The sequence below is a fragment of the Lontra canadensis genome, unplaced genomic scaffold (assembly GCF_010015895.1).
Source record: "Lontra canadensis isolate GAN:19392208 unplaced genomic scaffold, GSC_riverotter_1.0 scaffold63, whole genome shotgun sequence".
Classification (NCBI taxonomy): Eukaryota; Metazoa; Chordata; class Mammalia; order Carnivora; family Mustelidae; genus Lontra; species Lontra canadensis.
In genome coordinates this window covers 9575411-9589399 of record NW_022631057.1, presented here as the reverse complement: position 1 = coordinate 9589399, position 13989 = coordinate 9575411, and the positions used below count along the sequence as shown (strand labels likewise).

The following is a 13989-nucleotide window of genomic DNA, read 5'->3' as shown; positions in this document are numbered from 1 at the left end:
TCCAGGCTTACTCACTCAGATGGCGCCTTGCTCACTTCTCCCAAGGAATGCACATGCCCGCTGCCTGCTGTAGCCTCTGCCTCTAGCTCTCCCCACCCCCAGCTGTCAGAAGTACAGCCGCAGTGGAGTGGTTCCCCACCCACGTGGCTCACTGGCCAAATATAGAAATGATTCAGTCAGTGGCAAGGGAGCAGCCAGCAGGCTGGCCAGAGTCCTCCTGAGACCCGGGGGTGGGAGAGAAGAGTGGGGGGATAGGGTCTCTGGCCTCACCATAGCCTTCTCCCCCGCACTTAGGCCAAGGTAAGCACAGAAGGGGTTAAAGGGCTCTTCATGGGCAGGGGAGCACTAGGGTCACAGGAAACAGGGGCAGGGCAGCTCCTACCCAGACCACTGACACAGTCTGGTTCCTTGGAAAGGCACAGGCTGGGCACAGGGGTGGCAGACAGCCCTGACCGGCTCCATGCCCATCATTTGGGAAAGAGGCTCTGGTTCAAGTCATCCCCACTCCTGAAACCAGGCAGACAGCAGGCTGCCACACTGAATTTGTGGCCCACCACCTCCGTGTCAGCGGAGCAAGACCTGAATGAGGTGAAGGGACCCGGGGTCATGCGGGGGGTACGGGGTGTCACTTTCCTGATGTGTACGGGCCCCGGCTCATGGCTAGACATCTTCTCCTTCCGTGTAATTGTCTACAGCCATCACCAGCCAGGGCAGTTAGCGTGTGCACAGCCTGACTCCAGGAACCCCTGGAGCCCGGCACAGGGAAGCCCAGTGGTCAGAGCAAAGGAAGGTGTGCTAGGGAAGGTGGCTGCAGCTGGGGATTTCTCTGCCCGTCATGGGCTTCCAGGTGCCCTGCCCGCTGCTGGAAGACCACCACTTTAGTCGGTTTTCAGAGGAAGCTGTCTTCAGAGCTCCTGCTGCATGAGAAACAAGATGGGAGGCAGCCAGCACAGCCCTAGGCACACAGGAGACGCTCCATATATGGTGCTTTCCTCCCTACCCTAACCTCCCCATTTGGGAGACATGGGGACAGCGTCTCGCCTACCCCTTAGGTGGCCAGCTTGGGCGACAGGCAGATTGGGACGGTCAGGGAAGAGACAGGAGGTGTCAGGACCCAACATGAGAAGTCAGACCCTGGGCAGCCCCCAGCCTGTGGCAGGGCTGAGCCCAGCAGGGCAACCATAGAAGGGCCACACCCCTTCCACCTGAACCTGACTGTCATCTCCCCCGCCACCCCACCCCCCACCAAGTACTCGGGATCTAGGCAGAAATGGAAGCAGCAAGAGGGAGGCTGGGGAGGAATGTGAGCCTGGATGGGACACAAGCTAGAGCACCAGCTTGAGAACTCCTGAGCTCACCCCCACAGCCCTTCCCAGGGGGCCTGGGCTTTCAGGCTGGCACGGAGGTGTGCCCACACACACACATAGGCAGACGCAGAAACCTAGGGACCTGGGACCTAAGCATGTGGCCACACACCTGCTCTCGACACAAACTGGACATTGACACTAACCCAGGGGATCCTTTCCCCAAGCTGAACAGCCACTGTGGAGGGCAGTGTCCCAGCAAATCACAGAGGTGAAAAGTAGCTCCCTGGTCTGCACCCCCCCCACACCTTAACGTCCCCACCCCACAGAGCAGCAGGGGGTGGACAGGACCGGGCTGCCAGCCCAGTCTTGCCAGGACTGACAACTCACTGATGCTGATAACAGCCATTCCCCCAGTTCTCCCATCCACCCTGAATGCTCTGATCTCTGAGGCTGAAAGCCATGATACCGCCCCCCCACCCCCAGACCTCTCCAAGCTCACAAGCGGCCGGGCCGTCATTCCCTCCCACGCCCTCACCCCACTCCAAGAAAAAAATGAGAGAGCAGGAGGGAAGGCTAGGCTGGGAAATGGGCTCCTGGGGGCAGAATCTGTCCTTTGGAGAAGAGCCATGGTGTGCTCAGGAGCTCAGGGGTCCAGGAGCCGCCTCAGCCCAACAGATCCCGAGCATCCTGCAGGGTAGTGGAGAGGAGGGAGCCCAGAGCTGGGACTCTGGACAGCGAGGCTGTGGTTCTGCCACAGATCAGCGGGATGACCTTGGGCTTGTCACCGCCTACTGAGAACTCTGCTGTCAGATGGAACCCACGACCCTTGTTTTGCCCACCCTCCAGGGAGGAGATCACAGATAAACAGAAAGCAGCGCAGGATTGCAGGGGTGTGTGAAGGACCATCGGTGGTGTGCAAAGGCGGGCCTGTGGAAAGGGCTTGGAAGTTCTCAGCAAGGGAGAACAGACCTCGGGCCGCCCACTGTGATGTGCTAGCTATTTGGTCCAACTTGGCCTCCTCAAATCCTTCTGGTCATTCTGGCAACAGAGAAGCTGGCTGTGTAAGCAAGGCTTTTTCCCAGCCTCCCTCCCAGCCGGGTGCCACTGTGCTTCCCCTTGTGAAATGGCATCGTGGAGAGCAGGCTGTGGATGAGCCCAGAGGGTGCTGCCAGGCTCGATGCCCCAAGACGGCTGCCCGAGACCCTCTGCCCCAGCCCCGGCCGGTGCAGCAAGGAGAGCAGAAGGAACCCCCCGCCCTGGTCCCGCCGGTGCATCGAGGAGAGCAGAAGGGAGCTCAAGGCCAGCCAGGCGGGGACACCTGGCTCCTTCTGGCTCCGGGGCCGGCTTTAAATAGCGTAATTATCATCTCAGCCTCACAGAAGCCTCCTCGACTCCTGCACAATTTCTAAGTAACGCTCCCAGGTCCTGATTCTGAGGCGACAGCTACCAGCCCCCAAAGTGAGCATTTGAGGGGCTTTGCCAGCGAGGAGTGTGGGCAGGCTGTGAAACAGAGGGAGAGGGCTCCAGAGAGAGCAGGCGTGAGGGTGTGTGTGTGCATGTGGCGGGAGTTGGCGGGGGGGGGGGGGGGGCTGTCAGACCCACACCAGGTGTCTGGGCTCTTCTTGCCAGAAGAGGCAAATCAGAGGCCTCTCTGGCTTCTCAAAAATCACCCCCATCTCTTCCGCACAAACAGGAGGGCTGTGCACTTGGGCCTGATGATCTGACCAGCCACACACTTGCACACACGCAACTGGCTGGCTCCCCACAGCCCTCCCAGATGCCAGCTGGGCCCCACCTTGGTGAGGGAGCTCCTGGAGGGCACAGCCGGTGGCCCCATGGGGGCCAGAGGGCCAGGGCGAAGCTGGCTGCCGCTGTGCCCGTGTGAGTGGGCCTCAGGCTGGAGGCCCCGGAGCGAAGCGGTAAGACAGGCGGGCCCTGCCCCCACTGGGCCAGAAGAAGGGAGGTGGTCCTCCGGGAAAATCATACCAATTATGAGAGTAGCTCTGACTTACTGGCTATTTACCCCAGGCCAGGCTGTCCTCCATTCACCTACTTTAATCCTCACAGTCCCTCGCAAGGAAGACACAGTCCTTCCCCTTCTGCAGACGTGAGGACTGGGTCTCAGAGTCATGTACCCGAGTCTACAGAGCTGTGAAGAGGAAGAACTCGGATTCTATCCCAGTCTGTCTGACTCCAAGGCAGGGAGAGGAGTTAAGAAAGGGCAAGAAAGACTGTGACTCCTTCACGATTTCTCACCCTCGCCCAAGGGCATGGCAGCCCAGGGCCATCTATCCTTGGCCCTCCTCCACCCACCCCACTGGAGAAGGAAGGCCCCTGACGAGCAACCACCACGCTCCCCAGGGGGCCACTTCCCCACCAGAGGTGACCCATGTCCAAGGCTTCAGCCACCATCCATCTAAATCCCTCCCCCAACCCCATCTCCCCTAGGGGCTCCCCACTGAGTTGTGAGCAGTCCCCTGAGACCCGCACACCACACCACATCCCTCAGGAACTGAGGACACCCCTCGGCTCCCCTCACCCTGTGGGGTTTCCAGATACTACCCTCCCAGGACAATGACGTCCAACTGCTCACCTCTCCTTCCCTCTAACCCAGAAGCTTCTCCTCCTCCCGTCCCTTTCCCTGTTCAGCCCACTGCCCCAAAAAAGCCTTGCCCTCACTCCTCCTCTCCTGTGAGAGCCCAGTGAGCTTCCTCCCCTGCTCACTGTCATGCTCCTGGACCACTGCTCACGAGATCCTGGCATCTCACCCAGCCTGCCTCAGTCTCCCCTTCCATGTCAGCCTAAGGCACTTCCAATCACCCTTCTAAGCCCACCTCAAACACTACTTCGTCCATGGGGCCTTCTGTGATCCCCCCCAGTAAGATCAAGCCTTCCACAGACCCAGCACGGCCTTTTACTCTTACCTCTCTCCGTGATACATCATCTCATCGGAAGACCCAGGGCTAAGAACCATGCCCTACTTACCTTTGGATGCCCCAACGCAGGGGTTGTAACGTACATAGAATGGAACAGACACGTGTGACAGGGTTTGTTTCTGGACAGACCACCCCTGCCCAAGTTCCCAAAATAGTAAAAACTGGCTCAAGGCCTGGGAAGAGGTTCATTTATCTTGCCTTCTGAAAATGAAAGCTTCTGGAGAGCAAGACAGGGGCCACCCCGCTTGGCAAGGCAGACTGTAGAACAGGCTGATGGGTCTGATGCTGGCTCCTCCACTGACCACCCACGTGGCTGGGAAAAGATGCTTAATCTCTCGGAGCCTCAGTTCCTCATCTGTGAAATGGGGATTGATAGCAATGCCCACCTCAGACAGCTGATTTGAGGATCACTGGAGTTCACGTACACAGAGGGCTGGGATCACAGCCCAGCGCTCAGGGGTGAATCCGAGCACCTCAGGCTCCTAAGCCACCTCCAGGCCAGGCCCACTCTGAACATACTAAGAAAACTAAAAATCTGTATTAGCTACAGGAAGCCACTGCCCAAGAAAACCTCTTGGAAAAGCTCTCCTGACAGTTTCTCATGGCTGCAAGATTCCCTTCAAAAGCACACAGTTTTCCAGGCCTCCGAAAAGACCAACAATGAGACTTTATTTCTCTGGGCTTCAGGTTCCCAAATCTGGAAGATGAAGGCCATAACACGCAACACGTTTTAGTGGTCTTCTAGGTTGTCATGAGGGTCAAAGGGGATAAGACAGAAACTGATCTGAAGAGGAGAAAATAATACCCCAGGACCTATGGGCACCAAAGGCCACCCAGGGACTCCACATCCTCATGCCGGGCACCTTCAGGTAGGCACAGGGAGCGAGGTCTCTATCCAACAGGCTCCCCTGGGCCTGTCTCTATGCAGCCCATCTCCCCAGCTACTCCCCACACACTAGGTATGGGCCACTTCTTCCCAAGACAAGGCCTACCATTTTGGTAAGTATATGACTTACTGTCCAAAAGAGCCCTTCCTGAGAACGAATGGAGGCACTGTGAACACTCACACCAGAACACAGGTATAAACTGAGGCACAGCTGCCTTTATGGTCACCCTCACTATCACCGCCCCAGGGGGAATAACGTCAAAGACTAGAGGGGAAAGGAGGACTGGGAGTCTCTTCTTCTAAACACTTCCTCTTCTAAAATACCCAAAAGTGGAGCCATCGCAACTACCTCTTTAAATGAAGACAGGATGGGCGCCTGGGTGGCTCAGTCGGTTAAGCATCTGCCTTCGGCTCAGGTCATGATCCCCGGTTCTTGGAATCAAGCCCCGCATCAGGCTCCCTGCTCTGAGAAGAGCCTGCTTCTCCCTCTGACCCTCCCCTGGCCTTCCCACTGCACACTCTCTCTTTCTCTCTGTCAAATAAATAAATAAAATCTTTAAAAAAATAAAAGGAGACAGGATTTGCAGACTGAGATAGTACCTTTAGGGCCTGCCCGGGGACAATACCACAGCACAGAGGGGAGGCAAAGGCAAAAGGCCCTGAACTCCCTTTTCTTAATATAATCTCATCTGTTCCGAATCTGTCGATGTTTCTGGATGTCTGATTAAGGTCTCATTTGTATAAAAGGGCTCCAAGTCGAAAAAGCATCATATGTTTACGTACAGCTTCCAGAAGGCTCCCATTAAGTAAACACCTGCTCCCTCAGAGAATCAGCACATCAGTGCCACAGAACGACCAGCCTGAGAAGGCTGCACGGGGGGGGGGGGGGGGGGGGGGGGGTCCACCGACTCCTTCCCACATTCTAAAGGGCCCCCAGAGATCTCAACCAACCAAGCCTGCAGCCCCGGAACACAGCGCACGACTTGGGCTGAACTGACCTCATTAAGTTCGGCAACCCTGGCTGACTTCTGCTAACCAGAGCCATCCGTTAACGCTCATACATCCCCTTAAAAATTGTTTGCAAAAGAAGAAACAAAGTAATAAATGTGACTTATTTGGAGAATAAAAATCTTTCAAAACTAGGGGTCCAAAGCTATAGGCCCAATATGATTCTTCTGGCATTGGAAAAAAAAAAAAAAAAAGCTCAGAAGTATCCGTGTTAGTAGATGAGCCCCTAGATGAGGGAGCTGTCCTGGAGCAGAAAACAGAGCTGCCCGCATCAGGAACACGAGAGGGAAGTGCTGACCAGGGCCAGGGCATGGAAGGTCCAGAGTACTCAGAACTGCATTATCATGTGTGTGCCTGATGACCAAAGGGTGTGGGGAGGCGGTGATTATCAGAGAGAGAATGTGTGTGTATGGGCGGGGGGGGCCTGTGCGTCCATGAAACAGTGTGTAAGAGTCATGAGAATATGTGGTGTGCAGAGACGGCCATGGTCATAAGAACGGAGTCCTGCAAACAGTTGCATGCACAGCGAGCGGCACATATAATGGTGGGTATATACGCATAATGGCGAGACAGACTGTGTGTGGTCATTTGTCAAGGGCTCACGACATAGGACTATGGTCATGCCAACGTGTCGTGCACGTACAGTCATGAGAGTGAATGCGTGTGGCTATGTAAGCACATACACCTGGGAGTCGTGAAATCGCGCATGCTCAGAAGAGCACGTGGGTGCCATGAGAGCTTCCGCGCGTGCGCGATCATGAAGGAGAGTCCACGCATGCGCAGTCTTGAACCTGTGTGAGTGTGTATGAGAGGGAGGAGAGGGAGGGATGGAGAGGATAAAGAAAGAATGAAAATCCCACTTGTTCCAGGGGCTCTGACCCAAACGAAAGCAAATCATTCTGGGTACTCCGCAGTTGGCCTGGTGGGAGCCGAGGCCAAGGAAAGGCACCCAGCCCACCCTTCTAACTGCCACCCATCCAAGCCCAGGACTCCCTGTGCATTAGAGATGGCAGTGGTCAACCCCTGGATGTCCCGGCGTGTCACTCCTCATAAAACAGCCCAGACCAAGGTCCTGGCCTGGTCCCCCCTCCCCAAGCCTTCCACCCTCAGCATCCTCCAAGCCAGAAAGGAGAAGGGGACTCCTCTTCTGGAGTGGCTGCTAAGGACCCCTACCATCCACCGCCTACCCCAACCCATCCCTTACCTAGAACTGCATATTCCAACTTGGAAGCATCTTCTCCGAGGTCACCTAGGCCAACCTTCCATGCCTCCCTTACAGCTCAGTCTTTCTTTGATTATCCTTCAGGAACAGGAGCTCCCTGCTAAATGAGGAAGCCCTCATTGTCCTAAGGAAACTTCCTCTTCCATTGAATGGAAACCTATCTCCCCTTTGAAGTGACAGTTATCTATCTGAAGACAGTAGCCATGAAGTCACACGGGCAGCATAATTTATCTGCAAGAATCTAACTATCTTGGGTGAGCAAAATAAGCCATAAAAGACTCAAATGCAAACCAGCTATTTCATTCCACACTTAACTACAAAATTATATTGTATGGAAGTACTCTTTTTAAAATCACTGTACACATTACATAATTAATATGTAATGTATGCTACGTCTGTACGGTAACGTTATTGTTCCACATTAGAAACCTACAGCCATATACCATGCTATACGGGAGACCTGGGGATTTTCACTTTACCTACTGCTATAGAATCTAATTATCCCACTGAGATGTACCACCACCATACTAGGTCCCCAAAGGCTGCTCTGCTCCAGGTTCAATGTTTCTAGTTTCATTGAATTCAGGGAATCAGAAGACAGACCTCTTCGATTCAATACAACAGTTAACCTATGGAGTAGATTTCCTTGAATCCAGTGCTAAGAGTTGTCATGGACACAAGAGGTAGGTAAGATATGCCGTCAACCCCCCAAAAGTTTATGGTCTACTTGAGAGAACACAGTTAGAGTGGTTCCCCCACCACCATCCATAGCCTCATTTTCTGTGATCTCAGTTCCCAGCGGTCAACCACTGATGGAAGCAGAAGATCCTGACACATCAGGAGGTCAACAGTAGCCTAACCCTACATCACGGTGCCCACATCATTCTCCTCACTTCATCCCATCAGGGAGCCATTTTATTATCTTTTTTTTTTAATAAAGATTTTATTTATTTATTTGACAGACAGAGATCACAAGTAGGCAGAGAGGCAGGCGGAGGGGAAGGGCAAGCAGGCTCCCTGCCAAGCGGCAAGCTCGATGCGGGGCTCGGGGCTGGATCCCAGGACTCTGGGATCATGACCCGAGCTGAAGGCAGAGGCTTTAACCCACAGAACCACCCAGGCACCCCCATTTTATTATCTTGTATCATCGCAAGTAAAAGGGGGAGGACAGTAAGATACGTAGAGAGAGAAACCACAGTCCCATAATTTTTATTATAGTAAATTGTTATAATTGTTCTATTTTAGTATCAGTTATTGTTGTTAATCTCTTATTAGGACTAACATATAGATTAAACTATCATAGGTGTGGAGCTTGGGGAAAAAATAGAGTATATACAGGATCCGAGTACTACCTGTGGTTTCAGGCATCCCCTGAGGGTCCTGGAATGTATCCCCTGTGAAAAGGCAGACTGCCATCCCAAGCGATGGTTTAAAAGCAACAGGGAGTAGCATGTGACCAAACACCCAATCTCTGGCACAGCCTGGGGGTCAGCACAGAGAACCACTTGGAGTATGACCAACTGAATTTACTGGTGGCGGTTTCTCCTGCAGCTCTCTCAGAATGAAGCAGCCCCAGCCAGGGCCTCGAAGCCCTACAGGCAACAAGCAGCTCTGTGTTAGAGTTGATTTCACCCAAGGGAATAGAAGACACTTGATGGAGGCGGAAGGGGGGGTGGTCTGCAGCACCCAACCAAGGCTCTCTGAGAGCCAAGCAATGAGCTGGGCAGCAGTCAATTTTCCTGTGTGATCGGAGAGCCATTGCCAAGGAGAAGAGGGCCGTCCTCAAGCTCTGCCCAGCCTGGGAGTTTCACACCATGCTAGCTCAGAGCTCCTTCTCCCACTATCCCCCCACCCCCGCCCTTACCCCTCATGGGTCCTGCCCTCGAGGCATTCTCAGTTCCCGTGGGCTCCTCCCAGCACAGCAGAGACTGAGGGGCCCCTAGAAGCTGCCCCTCTCACCACGGTCCATCCCAGTACTTTTTACTCTCCTGGCCATCTGAAGTGCCACGCTCCTGTGAGCCAACACAGGATGCCCTCCAGAGCTAATTATAGGTCAGTGAGCTAGCAGGCCAGAGGGGGGACAGATGGTGTCTTCATGTGGCTGCGATACACACCGCCCCTCCCTCTGACCTCCCCTTGGTTTCTCCAGGTCCCATACCTGGGACCTAGACGCTGAGGCAGCTGTCCATTCTGTGGTCCCCCCTGCTCTTTACGAGCTCCTCTCCAGGACACACATGCCACATGCAACTCTGTGCCCATCAGAAGCTACACCTTGCTCTACAGTGACCCATCCAAGGGCACAGAGCCCCATGGGAGAGTATCCCTGGCAGAAAAATTCCTCAGCTACGGCCTCCACACCCTAAAGACCCTTGACCCCAGCTCCCTGGCCCCACTGGGCTTGAACCCTGGCTCCTCCTCCTCCCCCCAGCTCTCACCCTTTTATTCTCAGAGGCTCTGAAAGGACCCACTAAAGTCCCTGATGACACCTGCCAACTCTGAGATTCCAGCCATCAACTCAGAAAAGAGACCCAGGAGCCCAGCTGCCTGCCCTGCCCCTCCTCCAATCCCTCCTTACCACCCAAAGACCAGACCTCATATACGCCGCAGTTCTGACATCATGACCTGCTCACCAGCATACACCCAGCTCCCCCGGACAAGGTTTCACTTCACACCCCCTTCGCCCACACTCTTCTATCTTCCGGAGCCGGCATCTCCCACTCTGCCAGCTGTTCGCTGCATTCTTAGCCCCCAATAACCACTGTGCTACTCATCATCTCATTATTTTGAGACGCTGTTTCTTTCAGGCAGCCTTCTCAGGAGTCAGAGTCTTAGAAAACAGCCAAGCGAAATCATTCAAACTGTTCCTTTTGCTAAGGCAGCTTCTCTCGGGACTACCTGGCCAGTTAACAGTGGTAGGGGGTGGATGGGTTGGAATCCAGTTCGGACAGCTGTTTGAAAGCACGTGGACAGGGCTCTGCTTTTTTATAATGTAATAGCCAATGTAACAAAATGGGGAGTAGGGGCTGTTAAGAGAATGCCTACTGTGTGTATCTTTCGGCTGCTCCATGGACCTAAATTGCCTTCAGAAGACCCAGCACATAGCATGGTGCTTGGCATACAGTAGGTGCCCAATAAATATTTGTTGAGTATTGAACAAACTACTAGGTATCAGTTCCAACACCTCCGGAAAGACGGAGGGAAGTCCCTGAAACCTAGCTACTGGAGGGGCCCTGTAAGCTCCCACCAGGAGGGGATCTCCATGCTAAGCAGAGCCTCCTCCTTAACCACTTGCTCACCAAAGAACAGCAGAACAGCAGCCCCAACTCCCATATCCCTCTAATGGATACTACCAGTATATCTCTCCTCAAAGGTGACATCAGCACCTAATGGCACCTTGTCCTGGATCCCTCCTCCTCCTCCTCAAAGAAAACCACCCACACATTTCCAAGTCCTCCAAACCGACCTCTCTCTTCCCACCCACCATCAAACGCTGCAGGATCTATACCGGAAAACACCAAAACACCGCTACTGCGTGGTCCAAAGTCAACTCCCTACTCCCACCCTCCCAGTTCAGGAACCTATTCCAGCCCTCTTTTCCGGTTGCGCCCACTCTCACCCCCGCCCCCGCCAGACCTCAGTTTGGCCGCTCCTTCCATCCCATCGCCCTAGCACTGCGGAGACGGGGGCATTTCTGGCAGAGCCTGAGACTGGCAGTTCAAGGAACAGAGAGCTAGCGACATTAATAAGGGGTGTTAGCAGCAACGCGGGAAGGATTAAGACCCCCGGTAAGCGCGAAGACCTCAGCACCTCCTGTGTCCAAATGAGCGGAGCTGGCCCAGGAGCTAAGAGGTGCTTTTTCTCTGACTCTCCAGGATGGTTAATGGGGGCGCAGTCCATCCAGCTCCCACCGGGAGACTTGCCAACTCCGAGGCTGATGGAGCTGAGGGCGAACTCCACGCCCTCCCGCAAACCGGGCATCGCCCCCCATTCTCACCCCCAAGGGCACAGGGCACTGCAAAGGCCGGCGAGGAGCGGCGGAGGGAGCAGCATCTATGTCAGCCGCAGAAGACACATCCGGAGTAAAACGATGCTGTTTTCCAATGCGCGCTAGACAGAGACCCCTCCCCAAACTGGAGGGGAGCTGGAGGTGGGAAAAGCGGCATCCTTTCCCCACCCCATGTTCTGGACGCTCACCTGCCTGCAGTAGTCGAAAGACGGGCTGCTCAGCTGCGAAGCGGAAGGGAGCCGCCCCCTACCCGGGGAGCCAGACGCGTCCTAGGGAGCGGAGCCGGCGCGGAGATAGCTAGCTGCAGCCTCCGCCAGCGCCGAAGCGCCCCGCCCCTGTCTCCCGGAAGGCCTCTGGCCCCACCCCCAAGGGCGGGGCCTGGTTGGCTCCCTCGAGGCCACGCCCCCTCCCCGACACGTGACGAGAGCCCCTTTGCTACTGCGCGCCATCTTGACTTGGCCTGGAGAGTCGCGCTGGGGTGGCGGAAAGCCATTTTACCCAGGACGACCAAAGTGTCGGGGCTCAGTGGCGCCCCCTCTCCTTCCCAGTGAGGTGCAGCACATGTCCTGTCCCTCCATTTGACCTCCACCCTTGTTCCTCATCTAACCACTTGCTCACTAAACTGACCTCGGTCCTGGCCTTGTTCTCCTTGCCAACGGTCTGTCACCCTTCACACCTGCTCTCTTGCGCCCATTTATTACTCTTCTCTTGGTAGCATCTGTTTCTTAAGTGGAGAATCTTGAAATCCAGATACATTGCCATAGTGTGCACTTGAGTGAAATTTAGGCCCCTGGCTGTGCTAACACTGTTACTAGAATATGAAATGTTTGTTATATATACATAGTATGAAGACAGTCTCAATGCCAAATTCCTGACAAAGTTTAGTTAAATCTCTCCAGTTTCCTGAATTGCTCCTTACCCTGTCCTGTGTGGCTATTAATTGCATCTTTCCCATCTGGTTTGTGAAGTGTCATCACAGTGCCTACTCAATCCTTTACAATACCCACTAAGCACTGCTACAAGTGCAAAGAATTTTTACATACACGCAATGTGTACATATTTATAAATACACATGCAACAGTTTCTACAACAAACACTGTACATAGTTGAGATCGGTGGCACATACAACCTTTCATTTATTTTTTTTCTTCCAATAAATTCACCAACTGGCTTAGTTTCCTTGTATCTTCAGTAGAAGGCAGGAAAATTTGAGTAATTCTGATTTATTATAAGGGTGAGAAATGAAGTTAAATTTGTGTTATTTTGTTTGACCCTGAGAGCAAAATCAAGACATGTATTTTTAAAAGTGAAAATTACAAAGCAGTTTTTACAAAAGTAGTCCAGAAGTTCCAATTCTTCTCCAGGTGGTTTGGGGTTCTTCAAAAGGAAATCTGAGACACTTCACACATCCTTTCACTAAAATGAATCATCCTAGAAAAGGCAACTCAGTCAATGCAGAAGGAAGGCAGAAGCCATGATAATACACTTTACCAAAGTCTGTCAATATCATGCTAAGAGAACAGCTGAGATGACACCTAATATTGTACCTATCATCATAAAGTTTAATATAAAAACTTAAAGGATGAGTCGGAACACAATTATTAAACCAAATTAATTTCACTCCCCTTTTAAAGGCAACTCTCAAATGGGGAAGGACATGGATCCACCAGAATAATTCTAGGTATCTTCTACTTCTAGGCATCTTCAGTCCAGGGAACCAGAACTCTGTGCTTCTCTTCTTCTGCCTCAAAGAAGCAACTTTTGGTTGTGAAAGGTACTTATTGTCCAAGGTGCTTATTGTCCTTGGGTTCTTTTATTGTTTTTTATCATTTACTTGAGCAAATTCTGATTTTCACTGACCCAGGCTCACTTTCCATGTAAACAGCTTTTAGTACCACCCTCAGTGCAGGGTAAACGTTTAACTGCTAGCAGCTGTATTAAGCAGATGCTTCCTAAGAATATTCTTTAAATAACAGGGGTTAGGGAGGATGATTAAGGAAAAAAAAAAAACACTAATTTAACAGTTTGGTTTGTGATAATAACTGCCCCACAAGATTTTCATGTTCAAAGAATATTACGTTAATGGCCATCTCATGGCAACATCCAGCTAATACCCAGCTCACTGGCTAACTTGGAGGGCTAAGGAGGGAGGACAAGTAGCAAGGTTATCTTCTTAGCAAAAAGAAAATAAAACCAAAATCCTACCCCCTATCCTCTTCTCAGAGTACACCAGCTACAGCAAGCCCTCTAACAGGACATTATTAGCATTTCTGCAGGGATGAAAGGCCTGTAGGCACACAGGATGATGGACAGCACAGGCCCTGGCAAAGCAGAAGAAGGTCATTAAGTGCTTATAGTTCAGGAGGCTAGTTTTAACATGGGATGCATTTTTTTTTAAATGACCTTCAGCATCGTAAATGCCTTTCTAACAATTCAATGAAAATATCATTGTGCTTCTTATCCTTCCTGCCTTTCTTGGTTAGTTTTACAATTTACTTAGAAACGTATCATTTCAAAGACTCATCAATGTTATATACCTTTTACATTGGTGAGGGATAAGGTATACCACAATGAAATTTTTATTCACCCTTTTACTTTCTTGTCTATGTACCCTCTGCCTAATC

The 13989-nt window shown here is 52.5% G+C and overlaps 1 protein-coding gene across 4 annotated transcripts in view; it reads right to left on the bottom strand.

Annotated features, from left to right (window-relative positions):
- Positions 1-11620, bottom strand: part of PPFIA4 (PTPRF interacting protein alpha 4) — a 46704-nt gene extending 35084 nt beyond the window's left edge. For 3 of the 4 annotated variants that reach the window (XM_032878308.1, XM_032878309.1, XM_032878307.1), the window contains exon 1: positions 11554-11620. The gene's annotated coding sequence lies outside the window, so the exon portion shown is untranslated. Of the gene's footprint in view, positions 1-15; positions 104-11553 lie in introns of those variants that run through there. The other variant, XM_032878306.1, reaches the window with a different exon arrangement.
- Positions 11621-13989: the final 2369 nt, after the last annotated feature.